The sequence below is a fragment of the Zalophus californianus genome, chromosome 5 (assembly GCF_009762305.2).
Source record: "Zalophus californianus isolate mZalCal1 chromosome 5, mZalCal1.pri.v2, whole genome shotgun sequence".
Taxonomy (NCBI): Eukaryota; Metazoa; Chordata; class Mammalia; order Carnivora; family Otariidae; genus Zalophus; species Zalophus californianus.
The window spans coordinates 45203490-45223851 of record NC_045599.1 but is presented as its reverse complement, the minus strand read 5'-3'; the positions used below and the strand labels follow the sequence as shown (position 1 = coordinate 45223851).

General features: G+C 37.7%; 1 protein-coding gene and 1 pseudogene across 4 annotated transcripts in view; both read left to right on the top strand.

Moving 5' to 3' along the window:
• The window catches only part of PDE4D (phosphodiesterase 4D), a 1508086-nt gene that overhangs the window by 237418 nt on the left and 1250306 nt on the right, over window positions 1-20362 (top strand). The gene's annotated exons all lie outside the window — the stretch shown is intronic.
• On the top strand, window positions 3306-3405 carry LOC113930022 (annotated as a pseudogene).

The following is a 20362-nucleotide window of genomic DNA, read 5'->3' as shown; positions in this document are numbered from 1 at the left end:
GGGGGGATGGGTTAGCCTGGTGATGGGTATTAAAGAGGGCACATTCTGCGTGGAGCACTGGGTGTTATGCACAAACAATGAATCGTGGAACACTACATCAAACACTAATGATGTAATGTATGGTGATTAGCATAACATAATAATAAAAAAAATGATCACATTCATTGAAGGTGAGAAAATCCATCTAGGCCTTGGCTCTGACTCTTCAGGAAAAACAGACAATGGAGAGGCAGATAAGGCTGCTTTCATGCTTTGTCATCTCTGAGGGACCTGGAAAGCCTGGAGGCCTGAGAATACTTCCTCCCCAAGGATATACCAGCATATCTTGGGGGACCTGAAGCTCAGTGTTGGGGTTTTGTATAAGTGTGGCACCTAGAATAATGGGTCGGATCTTCTTAATGGGCTGAAGGGTTTAAGTAGATAGTGGTCTCAAGCAACTCAGCCTGCAAGTCAGAAAACACAAACCTCCCCTCTTGAGCTAACTAAAGATCCTTCTGATGAAGTTAATTACATTCTCTGGTATCTCACCTACTGCCTCAGTTTAACTCAGTGGTTCTCAGATGAGGGCAGTTTTGACCCGGGGGCAAATGTTTGGAGGCATTTTTGGGGAATTGCCTCATTGGAGGCAATGAGGGGAAGGGTGTTACTACTGTCTAGTTAGTAGAAGGCAGGAATGCTACTAAACATCCTCCAAGGCACAGGACACCCCCACCCCACCCCAATAAAGAATTATCTGTAGGAGTATTTGATAAAACCATCTCCAAACAACAACAACAACACAACTGTTCAACCCTGTAGCTAACGTCGTACTTAAAGGTGAAAGAGTGCTTTCTCCCTAAGATGGGGAACACAGCAGTAATATCTTTTGTCCTACCTCTGTTCACTATTTCAGTAGAGATACTAGCCAGTGCAATTTTGCAAGAGAATTAAAAGGCATATTTTGCAAAGGAAAAAATAAAGTGGTCTTTATTCACGGGTGACGTGAACATGTACATAGGTAACCACAAGGAAGAATTTCAAAGAAAGTGACTTGAACCAGTAAGTGAGATGAGGAGGGTCTCAGTATCCAAGTCTGTACAAATTCATTTTATTTATAAATACTTGAAAAGTGAAAATTGAAAATTCCATTTATAATATTGTCAAAAAATAAAACATTTAGAAGTAAATTTAATAAAATACACGCAGAACCTCTACACAGAAAACTATAAGATAGTACTGAGAGAAATTAAAGCAGACCTAAATAAATGGAGAGAAATACCATGTTTGTGGATTGGAAGACTCAGTATTGTTAAATGTCAATTCTCCCTGAATTAATCTATGGATTGATATCTTAATTTTCATCTCAGGAGGGATTTATGTCCGAGGAATTGACAAGCTTATTTTGAAATTTATATGAAAAAGGAAAGAATCTGGAGTAGTTAAAATAATCTTGAAGGAGAACAGTTCTACCTGACTGTAGACTTTCTCTAAAAATACAGTGATCAAAATGGTGAAATTTTGGCATAAGTACAAAGAGAACAGAATATAGTCCAGAAATAGACACATATTTACAGAGTAACCTGATTTTTTCAAGACACCGAGGCAATTAAAAGAGGGAATGCAAAGTCTTATTTACAAATGGTCCTGGAACAATTGGATGTTCACATGGAAAAAAATGAATCTCCACTCCTACTTCAAGCTGTAAACACAAATTAATTCACAGTGGATCACAGACGTAAAAATAAAACACTACTAGAAGAAAAGGTAGGTTATTATTTTTCAGATTGGTGTTTGTGGTGGATGGTATGTTTGTGTCCTCCCAAAATTCACATATTAAAATCTAACCACCAATGTGATGGTTTTAGGAGGTGGGGCCTTTGGGAGATGATTAGGCTATGAAGGTGGAGCCATCATGAATGGGATTAGTGGCCTTCTAAGGGGCTGAAGAGACCAAAATTCTCCCCTTCTGTTGTGTGAGAACATGGCCAAGGCACAGCTGCCTGTGAAAACGAAGCCGACACTCACCGGGACACTGAATTTCCAGCACCTTGATCTTGTACTTCCCAACCTCTAGAACTGGGAGAAATAAAGTTCTGTTGTTTATAAGCCACCCAGTCTCTGGTTTTTGTTAGAGCAACCTGAACTGACTAAGACAATAGTAGGCCAATATTTCTTTGTTAAGATGCAGAAAATACCTTAAAAATTGATATATCATCAAAAGACTAAATGAGTAAGCATGCCACCAACAAGTTGAAAATATTTGTAAAACATGTCTGTTAAAACACTCAAATCAGTACTACCTAAAGAATTTCATACTTAATAAGAAAAAGGCATGGGACGCCTGGGTGGCTCAGTAGGTTAAGCGACTGCCTTCGGCCTGGGTCATGATCCCAGGGTCCTGGGGTTGAGTCCCACATCGGGCTCCTTGTTCAACAGGGAGCCTGCTTCTTTCTCTCTCTCTCTCTGCTTGTGCTCTCTCTGTCAAATATATAAAATCTTAAAAAAAAAAATTCTAAAGTATTTCAATGAGCACTTTACAAAGGTACATATATGAATGGTTAGTGAACACAGTAAAGAGTGCTTAAAATTTTTAGCCTTCAGAGAAAAGCATTTATCAGCACATTGAGATAATACTATACACCCACTAGCATGGCCAAAATAAAAAATATATTTAACCCCAAATACTGGTGAAGATTGGAATCACTAAACTCTCCTACATTGCTGGTAGGGATATTAAATGTTAAAACTGCTTTGGAAAAAGTTTTTGTGCTTAAAATTAAAAGTTACCCAGAAGAAATACAAATTTATATGTAAGAAAGACTTAAGAATGATTGTAGCAGCTTCATTCATTATAGCCCTGAACTGGAAGCAACTCATTATCAACAGGAAAATGAATAATCCCATTTTGGTATAGTTGTACAAAGTGGAGTACTACTCATCAGTATAAATGAATGAGCTATTGGTACCCACAACAACATGAATGAGTCTCACAGACATAATGCTGAGCAAAAGAACCAAAATAACAATACATCTTGCATAATTTCATTTTTGGGAAGTTCTAGACCAAAACCAATGCAAGGTTAAAAAAAATGATTGCCTCTGTGAAGTTAAGATTGATGAGAGAGAGACTTAAGAGAATGTTTTAAGGAGATGGAATTGTTCTATGTCATCAGGAGAGTGTGGGTTACACAGGTGTTTCTATGTTGCATGATTGTACTATTGAGATTTATGAATCTTTTTTGCATGGTCACTTACTTGAACATTTAGAAATGTTAATAGCAGTATGGGGTAAAAAAATACTTCTCCTTTTATAAAATTATATCCATGCTCACTTCAGCACACATTAAAATTGGAATGATACAGAAAAGATTAGCATGGCCCCTTCAAAAGGATGACATGAATAAAAGTATATTCTTTACTTTGTTTCAACTTTTCCTTGCAAAAATATTTGAACAAATTTCAGCTTTTGAGAATTTGCCTTAACTCTTAAATAATGCTGGAAATATTGTGAGAATATTTAAGAGTTCCTCATTGCTTAAGAACCAAAAATTATGTAATGTTTTTGATAATTCACTCTATGCATATTACATATAGATCTATAATCTATAATTAATGTGCATATTACACACATGTGGATATATAGATAAGGGTTTCTTTTCTTTTTTTCTTTTTCTTTCCCTTTTCCTTTTCTTTACTTTCTTGAAGAGCACAAACAGGGAGGGGGGGCAGAGGGAGAGAGAGAATCCCTAGCAGGGTTCACTCTCAGCACAGAGCCCAATGCATGATTCTGTCTCACAACCCTGAGATCATGACCTGAGCCGAAATCAAGAGTCAGATGCTTAACTGACTGAGCCACCCAGGCACCCCAGAGATCATGGTCTTTCTTAACCAAATGGAAATAGTCACCTGACTTTGAATTTACCTTTCACATGTTTAAACAATTTTTGAGGATAAATATAAAAGTGAGGAAATGCAGGTATCATCAAAGAATAAAAACTTGTAAATGTGATAAATTACAATTGTATAGACTAAAATATTTCTGAACAACTAAAGTTTTTTTAAAAAGATATTTGAATGGCCTTAAAAAGTCTATTTTTAGATCCATTTTAATAGAACTACTCGGAGTTATATTTTCGAAGTTAGAAATTGACTTAGAAAGGAGGCAGAATTTGATATCTTTATTTAAAATCATATTCCTTAATTTTAGTGATTCTCCAAAGTGTTGATATTGTTAATTTTAATCTTTTATCTTGGAAAATTCTTCTTTTGTTATTTTGTATTTAGATGCTTTTTACAAAGCATCACATAAACATATTGTCATATAATTGCACACTAAAAATGAGTATAGGAATTCCATTTGTCTGTTTAATATTTTAAGAAAAAGTCAAAGTAAAGTGGTAGTCAATGTTCAGGAATCTTTTTAATCACTCTTCAACAGGGATAACTGAAGAAATAGTTCGTCAACTTTCCTGATAAGAAAAATTTTAAAAAGTTGTACATTTATAAATGAACATGATTAAGGAGAAAGACACAATAGCCAAAGACAAGATTCCTCCCCAGATCATCAGGAAACTTTAGCGTTCTTCAATTTGTATCATCTACCAGGACCTATTGGCATTCTGAACCATATCATAATAGGACACATTTCAGGGTTATTCTTATGTTCTCATGACAATATGATTTTTTTTAAAGAATTTATTTATTTATTTGACACACACAGAGAGAGAGAGGGCGCACAAGCAGGGAGAGCAGCAGAGGGAGAGGGAGAAGCAGGCTCCCTGCTAAGGGAGCCCAATGCAGGGCTCGATCTCAGGACCCTGGGATCATGACGTGAGCTGAAGGCAGACGCTTAACTGACAGAGCCACCCAGGCACCCCAACAATATGATTATGGAAGCTAGTTCTAGAAGTGAGAGAAAGCCTTCGATTTTACTTGCATTGATAAATAATATCAATCAATTCATTGACAATGCTCTTTGAAAATGTGATCTGTTATTATAAGTGTTCTTTGATATCCTGAAAATTTGCGACTTTCAACTTGGTTTAAAAGACTAGTTTGTGTGTAGTAAAGACAGGCTTTACTTAGCCATGCCTGTTCCATGTCTGGATTCTCATAACCCTGTTCTTGTAAACTATATTTATTAAGCTGAAAATGGCATTTAGTTCTCATTGCGTGGCATTATTGAAATTTTATTCCTTTGTGTGTTTTTCTCATGAAAAGATGCTCCGTCTTTATAGAGATAGTTACTTCAGCATGTGGTTTTCTCTGTGTATGTGTGGGTATAGACCTGACACACATAGCCCATACATGTGACTCCATACCTAATGTAAAATGTTGAATCCCTGTTTTTCTACTTAGCATTTATTGTAAATGTTTTCCTGTGTAACTAAAGATGCTGTTTGTATTATAGGAACATATCATAATTTGCTTAATCATTCTTTCACTGTTGGATACTTCCTTGTATTATATACAATTCTCTAGGGAACATCTGTGTGCATACATTTTTATCTGCATTTTGGATTATTCCCAGCTGTGAAACTGCCAGGTAAAATACTCTTCCAAATTGCTTTCCAAGAAGGCATTTTTTATCAGTAGGGATAGATAGGTATGCTCGTCTCATTGTCCACTTGCCAAATTATAATCCCTGTTTTTGCTAGTTTAGATGGAATTTCATTGTTTTAGTTTGCATATCTTAGATGACTCATGAGGATGAAACTTAAAAACCCATTGTTCATGCCTTTGTCTTTCAGGGTTTTAGAATTTTCTTAGTGATTCACATGATCTCTTTTTTTGTCTAAGGATTTTATTCTTGTCTCTCATAACAGTTTTTTTATGTATAGGCATTTATTTTTAATATGCTTATTTTTAATTCGGAGAAGTAATTTTTTATGGGGTCAGGCAATATCCTTTAACACTGATTATTTTGTGCAAAGAATTCCATGGGCAAATGAAATCTTAACACTGATAGTACCTGAATAGGGGATCTCATTAGTAGTTTGATAATTAACCTGTGGCATATAGTTGGCTTTTATTTTTGGAATATCATTGCTTTGAAACTACAGCTAAAGAAGGCAGATGGTTAATGTGTTTTCTCCTTCCCTGAAAATATCCAAGACTGGAACCAGTTTTATCAGTCTCTAATGGAGGTTGGCAATGTCAAGATGGTTTGTGACCATGTCAAGATGTTGAGTCAGTACCCAGGTCATTGCTCATTAAAGATGATGCTCTTTGGACCAACAGGAGACCCAGCAACAGGATCCTAACAATTTCTGATTCTCCCTCATATTCCTTCAAAATAGTACAGAACATTTTGTTCTTTAGAAAACATTCAGGCCTCTTTCCTTAAGTTACAGCACTTACTATTTTTCTATTCGTGTTATTAGTCTGTGCTTTTTTTTTTTTTTTTGTAACCAGGAATACATCGGGGGAAATAACATTTTTAATAAATCATTATGCCTTTGCTTTATTTGTGTCTACATACTCTCCCATTAGTCATTCTATGTGTATGTTTTTGCATGTTAATGTATAGCTTTTTTCAAATATGGATTATTCCATTTTGACAAAACATTAATTATTTTCTGCTCTTCCACAGTCACTTCTTATTAGGTGTGTCATTTAATATTCACCAATAATTAATGTCTTCTTTTCCTTGCCCATACTTTTTGTCTCCTTGAGATCTTCAGGATGTGATTCAGTCTCCATTCTGTTGTGATTTATAATTATCTGCTTCTCATATGATTCCCTCTGGTGCGTTGTGCCTTCCTTTATATTCTTATTGCTTTTGGCCCTCTTTTGTTTTTGTTTTGTTTTGTTTTTAAAGTAGGCTCCATGCCCAGTGTGGAGCCCAATGTAGGGCTTGAACTCATTAGCCCCTAGATCAAGAGCTGAGACAAGATCAAGAGTCAGATGCTCAACTGACCAACCCACCTAGGTGCCCCTGGTCTTCTCTGGTTTTAATTTCACTTCCTTCCACCCCATCTGACCGTGGGCCACTGTCCTATGAAATGGCCAGCCAGATGAAATAAGCATATGTTCTGTGTGTATGCAGTGTGTTTTACTAAAGCCACAAATAGATATCATCTGACTCATACATATGAGATGGGCAGATACAGATCTCTTTGTGCTTCAGCAATCATCTGTAAGCATATCAGGGGACATGTTTCTTCTTCATTAGTAAATTACTGTACCAAGTGCCATTCATTTTTCCCAAAAAAAGAATTTTTCAGGAAAAATCAATTCAGTGACATAAAATTAAAAGACGTAATACTGAAATTGTGGTGTCTCTAAAGTGACATTTTTTCGAACAGATTGGAAACCCTAGTCTGACACTATTTTAGCTGGGGTTTTCTTGTTCCTTTTCAGGCCATAAAAATTTCTGTAAAATGGGGGGGGGGGGGCGCCTGGGTGGCTCAGTTGTTAAGCATCTGCCTTCAGCTCAGGTCATGATCCCGGGGTCCTGGGATCAAGTCCCGCATTGGGCTCCCTGCTCAGCAGGAAGCCTGCTTCTCCCTCTCCACTACCCCTGCTTGTGTTCTCTCTCTTGCTGTGTCTCTCTTTATCAAATAAATAAATAAAATCTAAAAAAAATTTTTTTTCTGTAAATGGAAATAACTACACATTTGATTACAGTTCCAAAAATCTGCATTCTTTCATGAAGCTGACTTCTCTTGTCATGTTGTAGCCATAATGGCTACATTGTCTACTGTTAATCTGCATTTTAATTGAGTTTTAAACATTTAACTAGAGGATGGTCCAATAGGAGATTCTATAACCATCTCAGTAATTGGTAGGCAAGAGTTATTTTTTATTGCTATTTTAGCAGTAGGGAAGTCTGCCCTACAGGGTTGGGGAAAGAACTGATAACCTTCAAAGCAGGCTTTGTACTTTGGGGCTGTCATGAGAAAAACAGAACAGAAGTTAGGAATGGAGACATTAGAAGAGACAGATGGTGAGAGGTTATAATGATTTCTAGGATCACCCAAATCGTCTGAAATTTATGCCAGATTTTTTTTTTCCAGTTAGGGTAGCAAGTCATGCTTATTTTGAGCTTCCATGGACACATTTCATGCAGTTCTACTGGACTTTGCATTCTTTTATGTTTCTTTGGGTCTTCAAGAAGTTTCTGACGCACATTGGGTTTTGTCAGCATTTTCGGTAACTGACAAATTTTAACATTATAAACGTTTCTAAAACATTTTTTTGTTAAACCCCTCTGTTGAAAGACTTGAAAATAAGATGACTGACTCTTAGATTGTCTGCATTTAGAACAACCTCCTTTTAGTTGCAGAAACAGAGTGATGGTGTGTATCTTCAATGTGAGACAGGGGGAAGATTTTAGTGGGTACAGCAGCTGTTGATTCAAGTATAATTATGCATGTTACTTCTGGGTTTTCTCTTAGGTGAATCAGCAGTTTTAGTTTATTATGAAAATTAGCAATCTATAAGATAATTCTGTAGAATGAATTCCCAGAAATACAAGGTACATAAGCTGGTGAATATGAAATGCTCCAGTGAAATACTCATATCCCATTGTGATCCTCAATGTTCTAGTTGCAATTATGGTCGTAGTGTCAAGAATCAGATCAATTTGACGTGGGATTGAAAGTATCAAAAATGCTTTATGTTCTCTGGAGAAAATAGGAATGATTCCTTGTAAATGAGAAACTTCAAAATGAAAACATAAAATACTAGCTATAGACTTCTCAGCCTGACTCTCCAATTTTTTAGAATAAACTTTTCTGAGCATTGGATTTTGAAATCTATGAGTATGTGAGATTGGTCTATGAAACAGCATACCCAATTACATACAAGATTCCCTATAGTTAGAACACTTCTTGTATATATATGTTTTACCAATTAACTATTTTTAGCCCAATCCTTCCTATGTGCCCAGCAATGTGCTAAAAGCTGTGCATTTATTTAATGCACTTTTCATTTTGTTTTTGTTTTGTTGGCAATACGAAAGACCAAATAAGTAAACTTGAAACTTTTGGAGTGGAGAAAGCACATTTGCATTTTAATCAAGGAACCTCCTCCCCAGGGATTGATGAAAACTCATAAATGTATAGCAGAATTTTGGAGGTTGAAGGCAGAAGTTGTCCACCATTATGGAGTAAACGATCATTTAACCTCTTACTCTAAGTGTATTTCATGTAAGGTATAGATGAAGGGTCATCAGTATATATCATTTGTGATACTATCCAGGAAGAAGATTAATCAGAGGAAATGGGTGCTTGGCGGTTTGAAAGAAAAAAATATACACGGAGTAGTTAGTGTCAGGACATCCTAAGTGTCAATAGCCTTTGAGGAAACACAGCCTAGTGTTAGCAGGATACAAGGTTGCAGAAGTAGACCCCTGTTCCATTGGAATCTTTCAATTACTTCTAGAAATAGAACTTCATTTAATCAAAATTTTATTTAGCATCAGGTATATTATTGATGCTGAATAAGTTCTTGTTAAACCAACAAATGTATGCTCCCTTAGAATGCTGAAGCCATCCTACATGGGATGATAGAGTCAAACATCTCCTGCTAGGAGCTTACACAGAAAGCAAAGTTATACAAATAGCAGTAATCACAGAATATACTGAGGGCTTGGCAAATGAAGGCTATGGACAAGAATTGATTTAGGAATTCAGCCATTTGAAATCATTTTAGAAGCTTGAGGGTTATGAATTATAGAAACATCCAGGGAAAGGATAAAAATTTTCTGTAGGGTGGGAAAATGAGGCAAGATGAGATACTGCTGTAAGGAAGAAGTGGCATTTGAGCTGGGTGGAATTTTTATATTTAGAAATGTGAATGCGTGTAGTGAAAAAGGAGAGGAAGGGTGGCCCATTCTAGATTGAGGGAATTAAATTGACTAATTTTTATATTCTACATTTATTGATTGCCTCCTCTGTACTAGGCACTGAACTAAGTTATGCTTGGAACACGGGATAAGTAAGAATTTTAGTTCTTATCTTTGAAGAGCTCCACTGTGGGAGTTGCAATGTGGGGGGAGCATATGTATAAGCATTTAACAAAATGTGTGCTAAAGGCGGCCCTTGGTGCTCTCAGGGCCTGAGGGGGGTGCCCCTTCTACACAGAGCACCAGGATGGGCTGGGTTCATTCTCAATACTCCTCAGACCAACTAGCAGCTACGTGAGCTACATAATCCAGCATTTTTGTTGTTGTTTTTGTTGTTTGTAGCCCCCTTCATAAAAGCTTTGTACTAGAATTATTCATGTATTTATCTTCCTTCTAAGTTCTTGGAGGCTACTAAATTAGGTTTTCTCATCTTTGCCTTACTTCGTGGTATCTACGACAGTGCGTTGCACACACAGTGGACATTAAAAGACTTTAGGAAGGTAATTATGTTTTGTATTTCTTGGAAAATAAAGCATATCTTGTTGAAGGCATGGCTGTGAGATAAGGTGTCCTATCCCTATGCACCTTCAGCCTCCCTAATCCCACCTTGTGCAGTTTCTAAAGCTGTCTTGTGGCAGAGGCCAGTGATGGCCCGTGTTTGGGTTGAAGCCACTTTTGACACTTGTAATTATTTTTTGAACTATGAACCTTGGCGGCATTTTAACCTTCTCATCCGTCTGTAGCTAAACTTTTTTTTATTAAGGGAGGGGGAAGCTGAACATGAGCAAGCTACTCTTTTCATTTATTTCTTAAAAAGTACTCGTTAAAAAGTCACCTTTCCCCAATTTCACATTCAATTTAAGTTCATCCTTACCTGTAAGGCACTAAGTCAATATCCTGAGATTGTTTAGGAGGGTTCTTATTTTTCTCAGCTGTAAAGTCAGTTACCTTTTGAATGATTTTATAGCTGACAGTAAATGGCCCATGAAGTATATGAATAAAAATGAGGGCAAACATTTCATGGTTAAATAGTTATAATGGTAGTCAGTGTAATAGACTGAAATATCAAAAATAATCAGTGACAAATTACTTAGTGGCCACATGATATTATGCTATGGTTTCTACAGAGATACCATTTGCAGGTGTTCTGACACGCATTTGACCCAAGTTTTAATTTATGATGTTTTATTTTAAATAAGCAAGTGTCTGTATATTTCTAGAGTAAGAACATTGGTGGAGATCAAATACAAGAAAAATGAGCTATGACTTGGTTTCATCATCATTAATGGTATTTGAGAATGTTGATATCTTTGGAAAAAATACTTAAATATCTACCATTGCTTATCACATTTCGTGGAAATGGTATAATTTTATAGCTTCTTCCAGGGTGTGTATGCATCACCTCTGTCATTGTATAAACAGATTAATTCCACTAGTTCTTTTTTTTTCATGAATCGATTTTTTTTTAAAGGTTTTATTTTGAGAGAGAGAGAGAAAGGGAGAGAGTACGCACAAACGGGGGGAGCATGACCTGAGCAGAAGGCAGACGTTTAACCAGCTGAGCCATCCAGGTGCCCCTCTAGTAGTTCTTAAATAGTTCCTAATGGCATTTTTAAGAACTGTCATGTTTTCTGGGCTGTTGTGGCACAGATTGATGGTAGCCATGCCTGACCTCATGGTGAAGGGAAAGAGCAAGTGGAATATTGAATGGGCATCCTGTTTACCTGAAGTTGTACCACCAAAATTTCTTCATCGACACTAGCTATTTTTTCAAAGCTCTTTGGCCAGAGAGACTGAAATCAGTCTGTCCCTTTACAGGTCCACTGTGAGACATTTCAAAATGCTTTTCGGGTCTTGGAATCTGGTGACTGCTTAGCAGTTCTATAAACATGCAAAGTTAGTCATGTGGCCTGCTGGCCTGTATTTATAAGTGCCATTCACTTGTCCATGTTTGTACAAGTGGACCTGAAAGGAACTCTCAAGGCCATTTTTATTGCAACTCATTGTGGATGACATTGAGTAGTTGTGGCACCATGTTAGTCTATGAACTTGGGCAGAAGCGTGCTGGTACATGGTGTCTCTGTGTTGGATTCACACAAGGTTTTTCTTCAAGAGAAGCCGTGGGATAGAAGTCTTCCTCTCTTGCTACTCCTTTGCATTTTTGATTTTTTGAAACTTAGTTTTCTTATACTTAAACTCCAGACAGCACTGTTTCCTCCTCTGTAATTTTTATTTATATTTGTGTATTTTAATTAAGGTAATTTTCTGGTGGTAGAGGGGGACTTGAGGCACATTCCCTTTTTTTTTCTTTTCTTTTCTGAATAAGTAGGCCTTTGCAAAAAGCCACATGCTTAAGAAGTAACAGCAGATGGGCGCCTGGCTGGCTCGGATGGTTAAGCGTCTGCCTTCGGCTCAGGTCATGATCCCAGGGTCCTGGGATTGAGTCCCACATCGGGCTCCCTGCTCCTTGGGAGCCTGCTTCTCCCTCTGCTTCTCTCTCTCTCTCTCTCTCTCTCTCATGAATAAATAAATAAAATCTTTAAAAAAAAAAAAAAAAAGAAGTAACAGCAGAATCTCACGTATCCCGTCTCCTGTTAATCAGCTAAGTGGGTCAACTAGTGCTCTCTCTTTCCTCCATAAAGTCTACATGCTAATGTCTATGACATTCTAGAAGGCTATCCTTTTGTGCACTGGTGTATTTCAGATCCCCCTTGCAGTGTGTATGTTTATCACCAGTCTCTAGTCTGTTGACGGCACTTGTACTTGCTATTATATTTAAACTAATGTAACAGATATGAGGAAAGAGAAATGTTGGTTGTTTTTTTTTTTAAAGATTTTATTTATTTATTTGAGAGAGAGAGAGAGAGCATGAGGGGGGGGGTCAGAGGGAGAAGCAGACTCCCTGCCAAGCAGGGAGCCCAATGCGGGACTCGATCCTGGGACTCCAGGATCATGACCTGAGCCGAAGGCAGTCAATTAACCAACTGAGCCACCCAGGCGCCCAAAGAGAAATGTTTATATGAAAACTAAAATGGAATGCTAGTCACTTTGCTAGACAAAAATTGCTATTGAATTAGGTGTGGGTAAGCCAGTCACAAAGACTGTGAAAAATGTGAATGACTAAGAATCAGAATGATTCTGAAGTCAGGTTGCCTCTTAAGTGTCTTTAACTTTCTTGCCTTATTATCAAGAACAAAGCTGGAAATGGTAGAGGATGCATTATGGATATGCTTAATAAGATATAGAAGTCTAACTAGAAGATTTGTATATAAAGCAAAGGCCTGGGCCCTACATCAAAGAAGTAGCAAACTGTGTGCACTTAAATGTTTCTATGAAGAATGTTAAGGTATTACTTTTAAAGGTTCTTGACTTTAGTATATTTATTTGATAAAGTGGCCAACTGCACATTCTGAATGTGTCTGATAAGAAAACTCCTAACACGAAGATAAATTAAAAGCCAGGAACTGCTCTCCCCTTTCTATGTGGGAAGAAAGGTGAGTGAAGTGTTAGTGATTCTCACAACTCTGGATGTCCTAATGGTGAAGTGTCTTCAGGTAAAACTGTCTGGTATGGATCCAGAAGAAGGATTTTTCTTAGTTGATCTCTGCAGGTGCCAGAGCCATGGTGCAGATGGGGAGGATGTCCTGTTGCCTTGGATTATCCTGGAGAAATGCTGCTAAGTCTCCTTTTTGTGACGGAGCCCATCCCAGAGTAAACCTACAGTCATTCTAAACCTTCAGCCAAAAGGAAATCACACATTTATTTCTCATATAATGCATTTGTATCTTAATTCAAACTTTAATATTTTAGGTAAGGCCTATACACATCAACTACTATAGGGAACAGTCTGGTGGCCAAAGAAAATGTCCCTAAAAAGTGCCACTTCTTGAAAGTTCCCAGGGCACCTGGGTGGCTCAGTCGTTAAGCGTCTGCCTTTGGCTCAGGTCCTGATCCCAGAGTCCTGGGATCGAGCCCCACATTGGGCTCCCTGCTCCATGGGAAGCCTGCTTCTCCCTCTCCCGCTCCCCCTGCTTGTGTTCCCTCTCTTGCTGTGTCTCTCTCTGTCAAATCACTAGATAAAATCTTAAAAAAAAAAAAAAAAGAAAGTTCCCTTCTCTAGGTGACCTCTTGCCCAGGTGATAACCCTATTCCTGAGAGACTTTGTAATAGCTTCACTACAGGCAAGCTTGTCTTTCATTATTCATTTTTATCACCAACTGATGTTTAATTTCTTGGAGATTAGATAGTAGTCATATTAATGCCTCCCTATACTACCTAGCATAGCACTTGAACCAGAGTAAGTGATAAATAGATATAGAAATAATGATCAGGTTCCCAAACTGGGATATTCTGTACTTTTGCATGACAGTTTTATAGAAGTTTGCAGTGACACAGAAGACATTTTTACCATGTTGATTTGTTGGCGTATGCTTTATTTCTCCATTCATTGCTCTAGCTGTTATAGATGATACTGTGTATTTCGATGTTGAGATTCCAAGGTATTCATTCAGCTGGTTTCTTAGAACTGGCTGAATATGAGAAAGATTTTTTTTTTTCTGGTAGTGAGCTTCACTCAGTACATGGGAAATTCATGTAGTCCCGGCCTGCTGCCTTTCTGCCGATAGATGGTCGCTTGTGGGCCTTCATTTGCCTCCTTCAAGTATAACAACAGCCCAGAGGTGAATTATTCAGACAGTGTGGACACCCTGGGAGACCTGGCGCGTTTTGCAGGCGCTGATGTGATATAAACCAATCCACCCAAATCTTTTATGTCTCCTTTCCATATTGTAACTCCCATGAGGTAAAGCATTAAGCTACATTAAGCCTCATAAAGAGAAATTTGACTTCATGATGTGTAACTTCTCAGTAATGGTAATTAGTATAATCTGCTTTTTGAATTTGCTAACTGATACTTGAAAAAAATGTTACCAGTTTTTTCATTTCTATTTAAATATTTAAGACTGAAAAGTCTTTAGTAGAGCACTTAGTACTTTTCACAAAAGTTTGCAAGTGGTTTTGATTGTATGCAAAATTACGTCAAATGATCAGGAGCAGACAGCTCATGAAACCAAGAACATAAACATAATTTATAACACTTATAAGAAAAAAGTATATCTTGAATTTTAAAGTATGAGTAAAAACTGAAGTTAGAACTTTTGCAGAATGAATTATCTCTCCCATATCAACCAAAATTTGTAGAAAAATGTAACTAAAATAGAACAAAAGATGGGCAGGACTCCTGATAGAAGAGGGAGGGGGAGACTATGTGAGTAGGTATCTATGTGTAGATATCATTGAACCTGTGGGCACAAGATGTAGATAATATTAGAAAACATGATATAGTACATACTACTCATAATTATAGTCAGAAATGTCACTACCCCTCTCTCATTAATTGACAAAATAAGTAGATAGAAGATCAGTAAGGATGTAGAAGACTTGAAAAACACAATCAATTAATTTCACCTACTGACATTTTTAGAGCACTCCAACAACAGAATATACATTCTTTTCAAATTCACACAAGACATTTACCAAGATAAATTATATGTTGGGGCCATAAAATTAAGTCTCGGTACATTTAAGAGTATTGCAGTGTATATTCTCTAGCCACAATGGAATGAAATGAAAAATCAATGACAGAAAGATATTTGGAAGGTTCCCAAATATCTTGACACTAAATAGCATACTTATGAATAACCCATATGTAGTGTATTGATCTGTGCCTACCAAAGTGGTATGTCTATGTCTTAACTCTTGGAACCTGTGAATGTGATCTTTTTTGGAAAAGGGTCTTTGGAGATGTAATTAGGTGTTCCCAGGATATTGAGATAAGATACATTTGGATTATCCATGTGGGCCTAAACTCAATGAAAGGTGAACTTGTAAAGGAAAGAAGGGAACACACAGACACTGAGGAGAAGGCCCTATGAAGATAGAGGTAGAGAGGCATTAAATAGGCAGAAATCACCAAAAGGTGGCAGAGGCAGGACATGGAATCTCCCTGGAGCCTTCAGAGGAAGTGTGGCCCTGCCAGCTCCTCAGTTTTGGACTCTTGGCCTCCAGAAATGTGAGAAAATAAATTTTTGTTGTTTTATGCTATCCAGTTTGTGGCAATTTGTTAAAGTAACTGTAGAGCCAAACCTCAACCATGGTTAAGGTAACCATGGGCCAAAGAAAAAATGTGTTGGAGAAGTACAAAGTCTTTTGAATGAACTGGAACTGTACATACAACGTATAAAAGTTTGTTGGATGCTTGTGAATCAGTACTTAAGGGAAAATTTCAGGGGCTAGATGCCTATATTAGAAAAGAAGAAAAGTCTCAAATCCATGACCCCAGCTTCTACCTTAAGAAGCCACTAAAAGAACAAATGAAACCCAAATGAGCAAAAAATGACTAGCATAGAAAAGAGAGAAACATGGGGAAGTTAATGAAAACAAAAATTGTTCCTTTAAGAAGATCAATAATATCGATATACTTTTAGTCAGGATAGATCGGGGGAAAAAAAGGCACCTCAAATTACCAGTATCAGGAATGACAGAGGTGACATCACTACAGACTCAGCAGTTATTAAAAGGAGAAGGAGGAGATAATAAAGGTTAATGAAAGAGTCAGTTTCTCAGCTGTCTTCCCCGTCCTCAGCTTTTAAGAGAACTTGTGCCTTTCTTTGAGAGAAGACCTATGAGTCTTAGCGTCAGGGCTGTAGCCTCCTCTGTGAATGAGCTTCTGTAGGCTCTTGTCCTTCACACCAGCCCACATGAAGTGTTGAACATTTTGACAAGTTCAGCTGCTTTCTCCTTGGCCCTGTCATAGCAGATTTGTTCTTCTTCCCGTTAAACCAAGGATGGTAGCAGTGGTGGGTCTCTTTTTTGTGGGGAAGTATTCCTTTCTTTCTGGAATTTAGTTGATTTAGTTGTCTTTCTATCCCTAGCTCTTTGGAGATTAAAATAAACAAGTGATCATAGTTTTGGACTCACTTGGCTTGGTCTTGGGAAGTTAGGAAGGATGGGCTGTCAAAACAGAATACCACAGACCGTGTGGCTTTAACCATAGACATTCTAGAGGCTGGAAGTCCAAGATCAAGGTGTGGGCAGGTTTGGTTTCTTCTGATTGTGTCTCTCCTTGGTGTGCAGGTGCCCATTCTTTTCACTGTGTCCTTACATGGTTGTTGCTCTGTCTTTGTATCCTAACTTCCTCCTCTTTCAAGGATATCAGTCAGATTAGGGCCCATACTAATGGTCCCATTGTTAAATTATCTTTTAAAGGACCTATCTCCAAATACAGTCACATTCTGAGGTCCTGGATGTTAGAGAGGGCTTCAGCATAGGAATTTTGGAGGGACACAGTTCAGCCAGAATATTATACATGATCTGGACCTCCATTATTTCCTTGATCTCATATCCTACAACTCTAGTCTCTTAATCTACCCAGCCAAACCAGCCTCACTGCTCATACTAGAACATACCAGGTATGTTCCCATTCAAGGGCATTTTTACTGGTTCTAAGTCTGCTTAGGTAGTTTTCTCCTCAGGATATCCATTGGCTCAGTCTGCCATCTCCTTCAAGTCTTTGCACAAATTTTCCCCTCTTTTAGAGGTCTATCCTAACTCTTACTTAAAGTTGCAATCCTGATCTCACGGCATTATTTATTCTTCACAGTCCTTGCCATCTTCAAGCCTAACATAATATTTATTATTATTGTGTGTGTCTTCCTCTAGCCCACTAGCATGTGACCTCCACGAGGGCAGGGATTTTTATTTGTTCACTTAGGTCACCATTATCCCAGGGCATGGCACATAGTAGGCATTCTATAATGATTCAGGGATGAATGAATTGGAAGGACACATATTTTTTTGTGATGATTGGCTCCATCTGGTTTCTAAACCAGAGATTGTCATGATTTCCAGGAGCTGCTGCTTTAAGAAAATAGAATGGTTCCATGGCCACTGAAAACCCTAGAGTCTCCATTAGATCAAATTAAACAAGTTACCGTAGGACTTCCAACCTGTAACATGCAAATGCAATCTTTAATCTCCATAGGTGAAACAGATCAAATGCAGCATATCATAGGTGTTTTACACTTTGCAATCCTTTTTTTCCTGAACGCTCTTGGGTGATTAATGTTTCAGACTCATTTTGGGAAATAAATATATATTTAGGTCTTTTCCTATTCTTCTAAAAGATTCATTGCTGTGTCACATAAATTTCACACAATTTAGGTTAAGAATGACAATGATTTCTTTGTTTCACATGGGAGGAATATTATTTGAAACAGTTGCAGTATGATCTTTTTATTTTTGTATTATTTCCTCCTTTGTTTTGCTTATCTTTTCAGAGTTTTGGTTGTGTGAGAACTATCATGAATGAAATTTATTCTCCTTGAAAATAAATTCTTCTAACCCCTTTAGGTTTTTTTTTTTTTGTCATTTAGAATAAATCTGGATAAAAGTTCTCCAACATTCAAAGTTGGAGGGACACATATTTGGGAGGGATGGTGTGGTGTTGGTGTGCATGCATAGTGACTGGAGGAAGCCACATCTTTGAAATGTGTGTTCTGGTGTCTGAATGAGGATAAAATGAGCATATAAGGGAAGAATGAGCTTGGGTAAAGAAAAGAAATAGAAAAGAGAGGAAGTAGAAATATAGACATGACTGAAGAATATTTAGAAGAAAAGGAAGAGCAGAAAGAAAACAAAAAGTGGAGAAAAGGCTTTAAAGAGAAAAAGTAAAAAGAAAGTAAGACCAACATTTGTTGAGTGCCAGGCGTGTCCCAGACTTTGTGCTAGTTAGGAGTCCTTTAACGTATATAAATCCTTCCAATAATCCTCTGAATTAGGCATTATCATCAATAATTTACCTATGTACAAACTGGTTAAGTACTTTAGTACCTCCCAAACTTTTCTGGTCTTAACACACGTAGAAATGACATTCATATTTGAAGGGCCCTTGAGGTTAATCATAGACCAGTACTTTAAAGCTTTTCATGCTTCCGTCATCCACTCTATCCTGAGGGTTGGCAGGATCAATATCTCTGCAAGCTGTAATTTATTCTCAGTTCAGTCAGTTGACAAGACATAAAGTGAACCATATCCAAGACCACACAGGTGGGAAATGACAAAGCTTAAAGTTTGAATTCAAGTCTCTTGGAATTCATTGTTCACCTTTTTTAATAACCCTACAGCTCTAAGGATGAATATTCATGACCCTACCCTTGAGGAACTTATCATCTAGTGGGGGGAAGATAGAGACAGTAGAAAAAGAACTGTAATGGGTCATAGGATTTAGAATTATTAGGAAAATTGGAGAAAAATACCCATTATTCAACTTGGTTTTCGGGAATGAGTAGGAGTTTGCCAGATGGGATAGAAAAGGAAGAGGGAGAAGGCATTCCAGGCAGTGGGAACCGCATGTGCAAAGGGGAGATTATAGCCATGCTACAGGAATGACAGTGGAGAGAGGTAGAAGGAATAAAGTGGAAGTATTTGGGGACAGAGAATCAGTAAGTGTAGTGACTTTTTAGGAATGGTGAATAGAGGATGACTGCAATTCTAGTCTTGGTTTCCTTCGAAGGTAATGGTTCACTAAGGAAACACTGTAATAGGGAAATGTGTAGGAAGAGCAGGTTTCAACAAGAAAGACAGGAAGTTTGATACTGGACTTGATTTTGAGCTACTGTGTAGTATTCTTGTGGACGATTAGTATCTAATAGACAGGTGGAAGTCTCCTGAAACAGAATAGAGTGATTGGGGAGAGGCTTAGTTCCTCCCTCCCTGGTATATATTTCTTTTCCAGGATTTCTTTCTAAACTACATTAACATTGCTGCCTTTGAACTTAAGCAGCTGCCTGAAATGGTTAAAAGTCCTCGTAACAGAGTGTGTTCCCCATGTTTTGATAATCCCAATGTCCTTCTCTTCAACACTGCCCTCCAAGCCTTGGAAAATTATGGCTTAAGAACGTACTGGATGGGAGCACCTGGGTGGCTCAGTCGGTTGTGTCTGACTTTGGCTCAGGTTATGATCTTAGGGTCCTGGGATCAAGCCCTGTGTGGGGCTCCCTGCTCAGTGGGGGCTCTGCTTCTTCCTCTCCCTCTCCCTCTGCCCCTCTCCCCTGCTCATGGGCCCTCTCTCTTTCTCTCTCTCAAAGAAAATCTTAAAAAATAAAAATAAAAAATATATATTTATTTTAGTAAAATATAAAATATATAAAATATAAAGAATAAAAAAAGTACCAGATGAACTTCTTTTATCCCAGGATATTCCCATTTTAGGTAATATATTTTTAGTAAATAATATTAATAGTTAACATTTCTAGAGCCCTTTGTGTGAGCCAGGCACTGTTGTAATTTACATTTATCAACTTAGTTCTCACAACAGTGCTGTTTAGTAAAGAGGGGTTAAGTTACTTCCCAGGCCCATGATGCATCCTGCTCTCGGGTATTGGGTGCTGAGAGTTCCAGCAGTCTCTGACATTTGTTCATGTGAGCCTGAGGTCATGAAGTATAGCTCTTCTTGACTCAGATGGTATCTAGAAC